The sequence below is a fragment of the Equus przewalskii genome, chromosome 3, assembly GCF_037783145.1.
Source record: "Equus przewalskii isolate Varuska chromosome 3, EquPr2, whole genome shotgun sequence".
NCBI lineage: Eukaryota > Metazoa > Chordata > Mammalia > Perissodactyla > Equidae > Equus > Equus przewalskii.
In genome coordinates this window covers 61,749,191-61,764,653 of record NC_091833.1, presented here as the reverse complement: position 1 = coordinate 61,764,653, position 15,463 = coordinate 61,749,191, and the positions used below count along the sequence as shown (strand labels likewise).

At 37.8% G+C, this 15,463-nt stretch overlaps 1 long non-coding RNA gene across 1 annotated transcript; it reads right to left on the bottom strand.

Annotated features, from left to right (window-relative positions):
* Positions 1 to 1,902: 1,902 nt before the first annotated feature.
* Positions 1,903 to 12,638, bottom strand: LOC139082651 (uncharacterized). The gene is made up of 3 exons (XR_011538857.1): positions 12,528 to 12,638; positions 4,326 to 4,417; positions 1,903 to 2,257 (listed from the first exon to the last, which is right to left on the bottom strand). It is a non-coding gene; the product is annotated as an uncharacterized lncRNA (long non-coding RNA).
* Between the last annotated feature and the right edge of the window lie 2,825 nt (positions 12,639 to 15,463).

Below are 15,463 nucleotides of genomic sequence, written 5' to 3'. Positions count from 1 at the left end.
ACAATAGAACAGTTGAATAGAACTCCTCTGTAGAGGTTGTTGCACCAAATCCACATTTTTGTAAGATGATCTACATTTAAATTTAAAAATTTAGGGGCTAGCCAGGTGGCACAGCGGTTAAGTTCACACATTCCACTTCAGCGGCCTAGGGTTTGCCGGTTCAGATCCTGAGTGCGGACATGGCACCACTTGGCACACCATGCTGTGGCAGGCATCCCACATATAAAGTAGAGGAATATGGTCACGGATGTTAGCTCAGGGCCAGTCTTCCCAGCAAAAAAGAGGAGAATTAGCGGCGGATTTTAGCCAGGGCTAATCTTCCTCATAAAAAAAAAAAAGGAAAAACTTTAACTATTTCTTTCCTATAAATTCCAACAGGGCACAATTCCTTCTATGCACATTTCAGTGCTTAACCTGGAAGTGGCATGTTGGAATCTAGTAGATTATCACACCACAGGAGAAGCAGAGCCAACTTTCTGTCTTTGGATCTTATAAAATTTTTGTCAGAATAACAGCAGAATTCCGAAATGTTCAATAGTAAACTTGTAGCAGTGGAAAAAGAAAAGACACTAATTACTCCACTCTTACTGAGTACCTACACTTGTGGCCAACTCTACACAATAATGCCATTTCTTTGTAATGTAATATTACACTACATTAATAATGTAATTTCATAATGTTATTCAAAATGTTATGAATAACATGTAATGTCATGTAATATTCATAATGTTATTTGTATTATTTCAAGATCATTCAACTCTAGAACTCAAGTGCAAAGACAGGTCCCGTTTTACTTAATTGTCCAATTCCATTGGACAATTCCATTAGACAATTCCATTAGAACTAGACTGTTTGCCTCCAGGATAACCAACTTTATCAACTAGAGTACAGTCTTATATACAGTTCGTTTTACCTTTCAAATTCTTACAGACTCCACCATTTCCAAAGTTACTTAGGTCAGCACCTTTTTTCTTAACTCCTCAGTGAGGTTATTTCATATATTTGTATGACAGTTAGGTTGTTTTGTCACAATCTGGAATCCATCCTACAATCTCCTAAACGTTTTTTTTATTGCATACCTTAAAGTTTACCCTTTGCACTATAAAATTCTGTGGGTTTTGAATAATGCATAGTATAATGTATATACCATTACAATATCATACAGAAAATTTTCACCATCTTAACACACTACTTGTGTTTCACTTATTAAACCACTTCCCCTCCTCACCAAAAACCCATTGACAATCCTGATTTTTTTTTTTTTTACTATTTCTATGGTTTTTTCCTTTTTCCAGAATGTCACACAAATAGAATAAAATAGTATGTAGCCTTTTCAGACTGGCTTCTTTCACTTAGCAATATGCATGTAATATTCATCTATGTCTTTGCATGGCTTGATAGCTCATTCTTTTTTTGGCACTGAATAGTATCCCATTGTATAAATACCAGTTTATTTATACATTCACCTATTAAAGTCATCTTGGTTGCTTCCAGTTTTGGCAGTTGTGAATAAAGCTACTATAAACATTCTTATGCAGGTGTTTCTACAGCCATAGTTTTCAAATCAGTTGGGTAAATACCTCAAGCATGATTGCTGGAAAGTATGGTAAGACTATGTTTAGCTTTGTAAGAGACTCCCAAACTGTAATCCAAAGTCCCTGTATCCTTTTGCATTCCCACTAGCAATGTACAAGACTTCTTGTTGTTCCATATCCTTGCCAGCATTTTGGGGTTGTAATATGGGTGTTAGCCATTATAATAGGTGTATAGTGGTATTCTGGAATTCCCTAATGACAAATTATGTTGAGCATCTTTTCATATGGTTACTTGCCATCTTTATATCTTCTATAGTAGAGTGTATGTTCAGGTTTTTTGCCCATTTCTTATTGGGCTGATTTTTTTTTATTGATGAATTTTAAGATTTCTTTACATATTTTGGATACAAGTCTTTCATTTTTATAAGATATGCAACCCCACGTTACTCTTGATTCAAATACAGCAATAATATATTAAGCACATACAATTTAAAAACTCATGGTGCAAGTTATTTAGAATACAGAGATGAAATATGAGGTTTTTTTCACAAGGAGTTGATCTAGAGGATGTAGAAGAATAAATGTTAAAATAAAAACAGCTCTTCAAGGGAGAGTATACAGGCATCACATAAGTGATTTAGCCAACAAATGATGCTGGAGTTCACAGGAAAACAAGAGAGCTGAAAGGGAGCTTGATAGTATAGCATCATGGAAAGACAGAGCTGCCAAAACAAAAGAATAAAAATTAATTATTTTGAAGGTAGTAGTGGTAAGAAAGAGTAATGGTTAAATCACCCCACTTTATAGCTGAGAGACAAGAAAGAAAAAGCCTGTTTGCTGTGATTAGTAAAAAATGGGACTTTACAATTTAAATGATTTTCTTCTTTTCTATGTCAACGACAACTAAATGTGTCATTTAGAAAGTAGGAGCATAAATTAATCAAAAATAATCATGCAATAGAATTTAATTAAGTATAATAATACTGGTATACTTGACAAGATACAAAAACATTATTAAGACACAGAGCAGTATAGTTAAAGTTTGAAAGCATTCAATGCAAAGTAGCCTGGGTTCTCTCACAGCACAGGCATTGTACATTTTCTATTAGCAGGAATGTTGCAATTTCAGGCTTCAATGGAAAGTACCTCCTTTCTCCCTCAAATTTCCCATTTACTCTCTAATGCCTGAAATTCTCTTTTGGGGGTCACCGCCCTTCCTTATTCCTTCAACACTCGGATTAAAATGCCAAAAACAATAGCTGTATCAACCAGGCAGACATAAAATTTTATAGTAAGATGTGTATGACTGAAATCAGATCTTTTTCCTGAGTGAGGAAAAAAATATTTTAACAAAGGGGAAGTGCTAGAAGGAAAATGGAGAGGTCTGAAGAAGGCAGTTAGGCGAAGAGGAAGACAAAGTCCCCTCCCTCAGAACTTGATTATGGACCAGGCTTGCCAGTAACTTTTGTGACCACTATTCTTGGTTTCACTGTAGTGTCTATTGTTTCACCTTAAGAACAAATGGCCAGTTATTTATCGACCTACCTAGTGTCAGAAGCAAAATCATCAGCATTTCAAAAGGCAAACATACTTCACCCATTCATGGCCCTGGGTGGAACCAGAAGTTGAGCAGATAGTATATACAGGTGTGGCTTTGCATTATATTATACCGACTGAACTTAAGGGAAATATGTTCCTTAAGTAATGATGCCTTCCTTTGTGGTAATTCCCAGAATAGAGTTCTGAAAAATATTATTTTTAGGGAACTCATTTTATTTTCTCTCTATGATTACTCAATAGGGGCAAACAATTGATATTCCTAAAATGTAATTTCTGGTGCTTTTGGCATCTCACCTCTTCCATATATTCCATTGCAATTAAAATAGTGAATTTTGTTTTTATAGAAACATAGAAGAAAGAGGAGATCTTCTGTGGAAATCCCTAGTAAATTTTGTATACTGCTTATCCATCTGTGTTTTTAAAGACAACACCAAACAGTGTATTTTCTTTGAGGTCAAGACAGTTTTGTTACATGATAAAGATAGCAAAATGACTATGAGAAACTGAGGAAAATCATGAGGAGTGAGCCAGACAGTAGGAAAACGTCTTACTGCCCCAGGACTCCAGACTTGCTATAGAAACTCCCATTTTTGTGTGTTCATTTGTTTATTTTCCACTTTATAGTTTTCTGTTGTTTAAAAAAAATGCACAGGATTATTTTTGAAGACAAAGTTTAAAAAATATGCATTTTCTATAATTTCAGGGTCATTCCTCTAGGGGTATTATCAATTCAATACACAGAAGAGTCAGTTCTGTATTTGCCAAATCCCCAATGAAGTAATAAAGATCTTTATTAGAATTCTTAGCCCCAAATGCATTTATTCTAACATTGTGTATGGCTATGACCCTAATACATCTTTTGTGCTTTTGAGAGTGGATTGTAAGAAAGAAGATTGTGGGGAGTGGTTTTTGCAACTGAAGTATGGTGATGATTACCAAAACTGCCAGCAATAACACATGGGGTCACATCTCTGCTGTTGATTTCTTAGAAGTCCCTGAGGATATTCCCAACCTCAAAAGAAAGTTAGGCAAGACTTCAGTAGGAATGAAAGTACAGAAAGTGTCAAGATAGTATATAGATACTGCCACAAATAGAGTAAGAACATACTCATTTTCATCTAGAAAGAACCAAGTTTCAAAGCTTCTAAGTTATTAAATCATGCACAGAAATCATAGGACTTGATGTTATCTATGGATGCAACAGGTAGTTATCTTGGTTATGCAACTTACAAATTGCTGGGGCTTCCACCCTTCTCTCTGGCTTTGAATATCTTCTCCCATTCACCTGTTGTTGATTTATCACACCTTCATTTTGGAAGTCTCTGGGAAGCAGATTAAGAGGCATGCCTCATTAGCATAAAGAGGTCCAGCAGGGAGCCCGCAGAGTTCCCCTGAGCCATCTTCCTATAGCGCCTGTTCATGGGTTTAAAGCCTTTAGAGATCTCCCCGGAACAAGCCACCTCAGTGGGCTGGGTATACAGTTTTAGTTAACCTCCTAGGAAAGCTCTACTCTTAGCCTTTCCCACATCAGCTGGTCCACTGTTAAACTGTGTTTTCAATTTGGTTATGCCCAATTTATGGAAACTGAGAGCTGACAGTTTTCTCTCTAACTTTTCTTGTTCTATGGTACGCACATGAATTCCTCCATTTCTGGAAGCTGAAAATAGCCCTCTTTATCTTTCCCATTCCAACCCAGGTACTGAGATGTCTTCGTTAATTTACAGTGTTAAGAAAAAGTTCTGAAATTTGGAAATAAGATTACTGCTTAACTTTTCAAAGCCATACCAGAGTATTGTCTAACAAGCTCACGTAAATTAAATCTCCCTCTCAAGGGAATGTAACTTTGTTTAATTTTCTATTATTACTGATTTGTCCAGCCTCTGTGAAGTTAGGTTTTAACTTGTAGAGGATTGATAAGTACAAATTGTTTTTGTCCATTAGTGATGCAAATTATCTTTGCCCAATAGAAAAAAATAACATCAAATGTTACACTTTTATTACCCTGTGGGACACTAATCAGATTTATCTAGCTTTGCAATTTAGTCCCAGCATTCTTTTTCCCATTGAACCAGCATTTATCATCTCTCTAGTTCCATTAATAATGAGTTAAATAACTCATTTGGCACTTTCTCACTCTATATCTGAGCCATGATTTTAAATTATTTTTAAGTGTATTTTGATAATAATAATGTGCGTTTATAGCATGAGTTACTTATTCTTTCTGATCTTTCTTAAGATCTTTTCCCTCTTACTATTCTTGAGAACTTTCTCTTTATTCCCTCCTTTCTAAGGCTAAATACTCCCCTTCTTCCCAGAAATACCTTTTGATCCCAAGCTTAAGGCAGCTAAATTTTATTTAATAGCTAAAATACTATATGACTATTAAGAAAAGAGGTTAAATGTGGGGACTGAGCTGGAGGTCCTACTCCAGCAGTGGGGAGGGACTTCCCTGAAGAAATCGAGCTTCCGTTAAAAAGTACAACACAATGGTTAGCCTGGTAGTCACTTACGAAGAAATTAGAATACTTAGGATGACAAGTTATACGCATGAAACTTTTGGTAAAACCAGAGAGTATGGGAAGCAGCATTTATATCTAAATGATATAGGGATATAATTTAAGAAAAGCCTAGTATGTGAGAAGGTACTGTGTGTGCCAGAGCGGCAACAAGTCAATTAGAATCTGGAGAAGCAAACAGTTATTAGGATAGCCTTAATCAAAGGGAATGTTGAGTGCTCAGATGCAAAGATGAATTGGAATTTGCGTTGGATATTTTAAGGTCAGTGTTACATAAACAGTTAAAGAGCTGGAGAAGGTTGTAAGTAAATACAGCACATATAAGGAAGGATGAATGATTTAGGAATCTAAGTGGTCTAATTTTAAACAAGCCCTAGCTAACGGCTTTTGTCTTTATAGGGGACCTATACTAATCTAACGTGTATTCCAGTACAATTTTTAGGTACTGGGACCTCATATTTGAAGGTTTTGTTTCATTTTTTAAATTTCACCATAACTCCATTTTATGTGCCAGGCATTTGCTAGATCCTAGGAAAATACAGATGCATGATTTAGTTCCTGTTTTCAAGGAACACACATTTTGGGGGCAAATAGATTTGCTTTATTCAAATTAAGAAAAGAATTTATAACGTAATTATATGAAAGCCAAGTAATAACTTTGAAAGGTAGCCAGTTTTAAGAATGTTATTTTTGGAGAATATCAGGTGATATAAAATCATAACCATGACTCTTTCATCAGTTTTCTATTTCATCCTTCATAAATGTAGGATTCACTAAGTATAGTCTAAAAATTAATTCATTCCACAAACACTTATTGAGCTTCATTAGCTATCAGACGCCGTGCTTGGTGGTGCTGCTGAGAATGCAAGGAGCGATGATTGAGGTATGGTTTTGCCCATAAACCATAAGTTTGTTCATTCTCTAATGGGAAAGACACACATAAACAGCCAGATGACAATTCTAAATGTTAAGTGCTGTAACAGAGCTGTAAATCAAGTCTAGTGAGAGCACAAAAGAAAGTCACTTCCTGAGAGGCTGAGAAGGCATCATGGAGGAGGTGACATTTAATCTGAATCTTAAGGGGTGAGTAGGAGTTTGTGATGTGGGTACATTGATGACAGAAGAGATAAACAGAGGCCTGAGAGAACGCAGTGCATCCTAGGAACTGTAAAATACTCTAATGTGGCTAGAGCATAATGGGCTTAGCAAGGACAGTGGCAGGGAGAAAAACGGGAGAAGGAGATTCAGAGTACAAGAGACTTTGGATGCTAAATTGTGGTTTGCAACATTTTTTTTTGCTTCAAGTGATAGATGATGTTCATATGTATAAGATGCACTCATGGATACAAGGAAGGTTGTCCATAAGCTTTAGTGCTTTAGCTATACATTTCAAAATGATTACCACAAGTCTGGTTACTATCTGTCACTAGAAACAGTTATAAACTTCTTTTTCTTGGGGTGAGAAATTTCAAGATCCACTCTCCTAGCTATTTTCAAATATATAATACAGTATTATTCATTTTATAATTGGAATTTTATACTTTTTGACCACCTTCACAAATTTTGCCTAACCCCCGCCTAAGACAAGCACTAATCTGTTCTCCATAATGATAATTAGTGACGTTGAACATCTTTTCATGTACCTGTATGTCTCCTTTGGAAAAATTTCTAGTAGGATCCTCTGCCCAATTTTTAGTCAAATTTTGCTATAGCAATTTTAATAAGAGAAGAAACCATATTGTCATAAAATTAGGAGTAAATGAAATGGAAATTAATAGAGAAAAAAACTATTGAGAAACCTGATTATGAGGGAAGGTGGAAAATTGGCTGGTGGTCTGAAGAAGTGGTAGGGTCAAGAGATGTTTTAGTAATGATGGGAAACTTTGAACAGGCTTGTGGGAGAAAAAGAAAAGAGTAAATAAACAGAGAAATATGATAATTGAAGTAAAATCCCAGAGATGTTAATAAAGAAAAGGATCTGAGCTAATAATCAACAGCATAGATAGTATCTTGGGCACCAAAGCCCTGCTGTGATGGGACATCAAGTAAGAGTGGGTGCCAGTGCAGATAGATATAGAGATGAGCAAAGGACAGTTAACTTCATGCTCTCTTAAGGCAGAAAGGAAGATTGTTTGCTGAGGATAAGGGGGAGGGGTCACAGGAGGTGGGGTGCTTAACAGTTATTATTGCCTTTGGTTCACTTTCCTTCTGGGAGCCATACCTTGATTTTCCTCTGAGGAACCACCTCCATTCTCAATCCATGGACTTTCCGAAGCCACTCTAGGCACATGGCTCAGGTCTAGTCAATCAGAATATCACATTCTTCTGCACAAAGTGATTGACTCAGGGACAGGTTTGAACTTGAATGGAAGAAAATGAGAATTTTGCTGGGAAAGTCACTTAATGAACTTAAGAACGTAGAGGGACTGAGATCACCAGCAACCATCCTGCAACTACATGGAACCTGAGAATGGAGCCACACAGAGAAGATGGAGCCAGGAAACCAAGGCTTGGGGACTGACAATAGTCAGGTCCTGGATTTGGCTAGACTTGAAACCAATTCTAAACTGCAAGATTCAGTAAAATAGCCAATTAATTCCCTTTTCTCAGAAAGCTAGTTAAGTTTGGGGTTTCTGACACTTGAAACGGAAAAGTTACAGCTGACAGAGTAGAAAGGCTGAACACAGTGACTACAAGGGTGAATAAAAGAGCTTCTCAGGGGAAGAAAAAAATATTTCCCAGCAGGGATGAGACACCAGTTCATTAGCTCTGATATCATCTCTAAATTTTCCATAAATTTCCAGAAGGAAAAAAAGGAGATCACCCTACTCTACTCAGAAAGGCTTGGGTTTCTGAAGCTCCTGTCAAGAAGTAATGCAACCTATGGTTGTATCAGATTTCCCCAGCTTACCATTTCACTTAACACTTGTAAATGAAGGTGTTTCATTGTTTGTTTAAACATTATTAAAAATAAATGAACAAAATGGGAAGCCTTGTTCTGTTCAAATATGAGGTCAATGAGCCCACAGAATTTGCATTGGCAAAGCTAGTGTGGCCGCATGCTATAAAGTGTGATGGTACAAACTTACCCTGCCCCCAAAATAAATTCCCACATCTATCTTCTTTCTTCCCTTCTTCCCATAAATATGCTTCTAGTGCTTTCATAAGGGTTAGTCATTTGATTAAGGACTATGGATAAAATGGAAAGCAAGCAGACACAGATCGTTTCCCTCATGGGATTACAGGCTAATGAGAAAGTCAGACAATAAGCTAGCAATCACACACACAAAATATTGCAACTGCAAAAGTATTACGAGGAGAGTTCATCGTCCTGTTAGTGCACACAGAAACAAAAGTTGATAAGATGATATTCATCCTCATTATGTGTGAACCACTCTGACGTTTTCTATTCCATTCTTTTCTATATCCTTAAAAAAAAAATGCTGGCCACACTTTCCTAAATTTATTTCACAACCTACTGCCATGCAGGATTTGGCTTACTCAGAGAAGTCAGAGAAGCTTTCTTTAAGGAAATGATGATTGAGCTGAGCTCAAAACGTGAGTAAGAGTTAATTAGGTCAAAGAAGGGAAGAAAAGGTCATAAGAGGATGCAGCAAGTACAAAACCTGGAAACAAGAGGAAGCATATGTGTACTTGGGACTGAAGGAAGGACAGTGTTTGCAGTGTAGAGAGCAAGAGGGGGTGCCTGGTGCTTGATGAGGTCGAGAGACAGATGGCCGATACCAGGCAGGATCTTGCAGGCCATGACTAGAATTGTTGCCTTTGAGGGCAATGAGATGGCATTGAAATTTTATTCTTTGAAAAGATTATGTGAGCTAATCATGCAAAAATAACAGTAAGGATGGATGTGGGTAGAACACTTAGGGTAAGGAACGATCATAGCTTGGATCTGAATAGGTGGCAGTGGATATGGAAAGAAGTGTCTTCTCAACATTAAAAAGCTAATTCCTACTATAACACAAACAGAATGGCTTATAATACTGATTCCCAAACACATGTCAGTTTCTTCATGATCAATCACCTAGGGAAGCTGATTGACAATATAGATCCCCAGGCTCTACTCTCAAAAATTTTGATTTGATGAGTCTGTGGTGGAGCTCTGATATGTGTATATATTTTAAAGTCCCATGACGATTCTGACGTGCAACTAGGATAGGGAAGTAGTAAGAGGATGCTTCTCCTCTTTCTTCTGTACTCACTTCTGGAAAGGACCTAATCCAAGTCTTTGACTGTAAATACCATTCATGTGATAATCATTCCTGAATTTATGTAAATTCAAGCCCAAACCTCTCTGCTGAACTACACACTCTTATATCCAACTATTTAATACTTTAGATCTTTTTTTTTATTGAGGAAGTTTAGTCATGAGCTAACTGCTGCCTATCCTCCTCTTTTTGCTGAGGAAGACTGGCCCTGAGCTAACATCCGTGCCCATTTTCCTCTACTTTATATGTGGGATGCCTACCACAGCATGGTGTGCCAAGCAGTGCCATGTCCACACTTGGGATCGGAACTGGCAAACCCTGGGCTGCCGAAGAGGAATGTGTGCACTTAACCGCTGCACCACTGGGCCGGCCCCAATACTTTAGATTTTTAGTTGGGTGATCTGTTAGGAATTTCTAACATTAACATGACCAAAATAAAATTTTAAATCCCAAGCCATTCCCCATCTAATCTTCTCCTCGAGTTTCCCTACCTCGGCGATGGCAAATTCCTACCTCCCCTTGCTCAGGCTAATCTCAGAGTTATCCCTATTACATCATGTATGTCATGCGTCACATCAAATTCAGCAGCAATTCCTGTCAGTAACACCTTTCAAAGACACCCCCAACCCAACAACTTCTCACCAGCTCCAAGGTTCCCACTACAATGAGGGCATCATCACCTCACACCTGAAATGTTGTAAAAGCCTCCACACTCTTTGCATCTTTCTTTGCCTTCCCATGTTCTATTTTTCACACAGTGTATGGTAAACTTTTAAAAAATAAGAGAGATCATTTCACTTTTCTGTCCAAAATCCTCCAAACAGCTTTGTAATTCGCTCAGAAGACATCCAAAGTTCTCCTCATACCCTACAAGGCACAAAGCCTCCAATCTTACCACCTATGACAACTTCTTACTGATAATGCTCAGCGTTGGCTGGTCCTTAAACAGACCAAGCAAACTCGCCTTGGGATCTTGACACCTGCTGTTCTCTCTGCCTGAAAAACTTTTTTCCCCAGAGCCTGCAAATTTTATCCTCCACTTCTTTCTGGTTTCTGCTCAAATATCATTGTATTAGAGTCCTTTGTAGATTACTCTATATAATATATACAGGCACATCATACATACATACACACACATATCATTTTTTTTTTCTTATTTGTCAGTTGTCACTCCCAATGGAATGACTGTTCTACCAGAGAGAAACTTTGTTTGGCTTATTGCTATATCTTCAGTGCTGGGAGCATTGCTCAGTACTTAGTAGAAGCCCAATAAATATTTGATGAACGAATGAATGGCATAAGGAAAGAAGAGATGATGAGACAGATATGAAGAAATGGATGGGGATGACTGGCAAGAGCATGGAAAATGCACAATGGCATCTCTGACACACCTGCCAGTCATTGAGAAAAGTCAAATCCTATCCTTCTTGGCAGGCAAAGTTGTGCATATGCAAAGTGGACCTTGGGAGATGCAAGGAAGATATCAGGCAGTGGTTAGCTGTATTGGCTCTGCTGTCAGGTGGCCTGGTTTTGAACTACAGTTCCACCACATTCCTGTGTGACTTTAGCCAAGCAACTCAACCTCTCTAAACCTTTATATGCTTATCCAAAAAGGAGCTAAATGAGTTTGTTGCTAGATGGATTAAATGAAGATAATTCCTAAAGTATACTTGGTATAAAGTAGTTGTCGTCAAATACTAGCTGGTGTTTGTTGTTGTATGGTAGGATGGGGCTGGCTAGTGGTGGGATAATGAAAGAAAGAGAAAAGAGAATGATGAAAACAGCCAAGAAATTGGACTTATTCTGCAGCAAATATTTACACAGGTAAGGTCTTTCGCACCTGTTAAATGCTTGTCTACTGTAAGATGTAAATAGAAAACCAACAGTCACAATCTTTCTAGTGTTGACTTAGTTAGACTTCAGACTTCATGAATAGAACTAAGGCATAATCAGATGAAAGTCCAGATAAAAAGAGGAAGGCAGTTGAGAAAAACTGAAAGCCTGATTCAGCAGAGGATTTGGTGCGTCATGTTACACCACATCCTGTTATTTTTGTAGAACGTTAACTGATATCACGTGTCCTAACAGTACAAGGATCGTTGAGATTAACTTTACTCAGTATCAGCAACCATTGCCAGAAACAACTAAGTCCTGCTTTAGCCAACACAGCCATCAGATGATGAAGAAAAGTACAAGTGACGCATCTCTTTATAGTCCCAGTATTTGAAGAAATGATAGATGTTATAGCATTATAGATATAGAATTATATTTTCTATTCAATCACAATAATAAAGATATCAAAACCTCTGTAAGAACATGTTTTAGTATATTTACTCAGTTATTTCTATTTTCTCCCCATTTCCTCAATATACCTACCTGAATAGGTTAGTAAATCAAAGTATTAGCTCACATCAAATCATACCATTTAAGATTTCTATGATTCGTAAGGGTGCTTGAATAGATTTGGAGCCAATTCACAATTTCAGTGTTTACCAAAATATTAAATACTAAGATTTGTATCACAGGGATCAATGCAGTTAAGGTAACCAGGTTGGCAAAACCTCTCTTAGAAATGACTGATCTCAGAAACGGAAATACGCAGTTGGGCATTAACATTGTTTTTATTGGAGATCTCCTATTTGGCACGCCCACATCTAAGACTGCTAAATCGACAGACAGCTCATTCTTACCTCTGTCATTAAGTATGAGGAGTTTTCCGTGAACCTTGATGTTGGATGAGTTGACCAGTAATACACGAACCCTTAAGTCAGATCTTGAAGCAGAAAAGTCTAATTGTTGAACCTGAAACAAATATTTCAATGTAAAATTCAAATCACATCTGCTGTGGGACTCTGGAGAAAGGTATCTGCTCTGAATATGGGTGGAATGAAGGTCTTGGAAAGGCTCCCACTGTGCGTGTCTATCTATAGAGAAGGAAGGCTAATGCAACTCCCTGTTTTGGTGGGCAACTGTGGCTTAGACAAAAAGGCCATCAACCAACCAACTGGGGCTATAGCAGCATGAGGTCTGGTCCAGGCTCACAGCTGAGTGGATCAACTCCCCAGCAGGTCCTTCTGTGATAAGAAGAGGACAAAGAGAGAAGTGAATGAGGCTGCCCTGATGATGAATGAGGAGGAAAAGTCTCTGGTGCTATTTAACTCTTCACACAAGGCAGAGTCTTGGCCTAGTCATTGAGGCATGGAAAGGGGATAGAAAGGCAGGACAGAAGGCAAGCTTGAAACATGCTACCCCAGTAGATTCTCTCTAGGCAGTGTGGTTCTGGATCCTGATAAATCAAATATAACTGGGAAATTAACACACCTGAAAATGGTTTAGGGGTGAAGGAGAATATAAATTCATAAGTTATTTCTAGGGAATAACGGACTTTGTAACTTAATAACATCTCACATGCCAAATGCCCACCTAGCCTATCATAGCCTTGATTTATTATAGCTTATGTTTAGGGTTTTAAATATTGTGTGTTTCAGGCTCATATGATGTCTCAGACATAGAGGAGGAGAGCGGAGTCACACATTTCCCAGTCTCAGACATGACTATCCCTAGATAGAATTAGTGGGAGCATCCTTCCCATGGCTGCCAAACTGTAAACTAAGGGGTCCATATTGACTCCTCCTGTATCTGCTGGTCTTTATGATACCACGTAGGTATGATGGGGCAGCTGTTAGACCATCTTTTTTCCTGCATCAGAGCCCTTAGATGAATATATAAGATTTGAAAAGTGTGAGAGGCCTAGTTTTGTGGGAACTGTCCAAGGTAGAAAGGAAGGGGGATCCCTAGGAACTAATCTGTAAGTCAGCACCTATGGTCACCAAATTTTAAAAACAAATCAAAAACAGAGAACTTTTCTCCAGCCAGAAGCCCGAGCTTTTTCTTAATTTTATAGATAGACTTCTGTGAAGTTTGAGCCATGGTTGAGAACCAGTGATTGGATAGGTCTTGATGTTCATGAAAGAATCTCTGATATATCAAAAACTCTGGTTGTGGTTACAGAACTACTCCTTTCTGATAGGAGGCTAAATCATTTTAGAGAAATATAGCAGAAATAGTCAGTTAAAAGAAAAGGAGACTGATGAAAATATGTTGACAAGTTCCTCCTCTAGAGGTTGTTCAATGACCAAAGATTAGCAGTACCTCTGATACTGTGGCCTTACTATCAAAGACTATTAAATGGATATTTGGAATATGGAGAAGAGCAGAAAAGAAAGGGAAGGGAAAGGAAATGAATGTATAAGAAGGGCTATGTATGTTAAATCCTTAAAAATCTAACAAAGGACAGAGGAAAATAGAAACCTCTTATGTGCTGATGCTAAAAAAGCTATTTCTGAGGACAGTGGAGAGAGAAACAAGAACAGATTCTGGCAGATTAAATTCACTTACAAAATATGAGAACAGATGCTAGCTTCAGCTAAATGCTTCTATGGAGACCTATGTGAATTGAGAATGCTGAGTGACTACCATATCACCCTAATTTTTGGCTGCAGTAATTAGAATTTGGGAGAAGCAAGAGAGGGAAGTGGTATTAGAGGCTTAAAGTAGGGATAAAAGGAGAAGACCACAAAGTCATCCCAGGGACCTCAGCTCATACCTTGGTTATAGGCACTGGTGTTGTCATGACAGCATGTTGAAGTCATGCCTTCCATGTTAAAAGCTTTGAGGGTTGTGGGTAGCCAGGATTCCTCCCTAAGTAGAGTCTACATTTCCTCAATCCTTGAAAGACTAAGATCTCAGTGACATACTCACATCTCTGCTACCACCAGGAGGCAACTTAGTTACCCACCAGAGGAACCCCTGTTTGGAACTAAGAAAATGGCCTCTCAGAATCAGTTAGAGAAGGGCCATAAAGATAGAAATGGTACAGAGCTTTAGTCTCTTAATGACAAATTAGACTCTGAAGTACTGAAGTCTATTCTCTACCTGATAAGCCTCTATCAGTTAGAGAACAAACTAAGAGTAGAAGGAGGGATAATTTTAAAGACCTTTCCTGATTAATATCTGCCCCTCCTGTTGCTTAATGTTATGAGAGAACAGCCTTGCCCCTCATACAGTTGGTGATCAATAATGTCTGTGGAGTAAATGCGTTAATAAATTTACAAAATAGGGCTTTGTGTTTTGTAGTCCTGATGCTTTTTCAAGCTGGGGTGAATTATGGAGAGGCTGAAATTCTTTGAAGAAATTATGAAATTGTAACATTAAAGGAACAGATGGACGTGGATGCTATGTTGCATGGGGCTCCAACATGAACTATAATAGTAATGACATTAACAAGACTATTTTTATCTTCTCTAAGGTCGTGGTACATTCTTGAAAGAGTAGTCTGGCAAAAATCAATCAGCTCAGCTATTAGAAGCTAGAGGTGGGGAGAAAAGAAAATAATTGATAATCCCTTTTACTCTTGAGTATCTTTTAAGAAGATCCCATGAATTGAGTCCAAATAGCTTTTAATTAATGAAAGCTTCATTACCTGTAGATAGTAAAATATATCAAAGGGGAATTCATGGCTAGGGTTACTGTACTTTCTCTACATGAAATAAATGTTGGCTTTTACAAGGCAAACAGGATATCAAAATGTTAAATGACTCATGAAAGTGTTAGAATAAATCTTGGA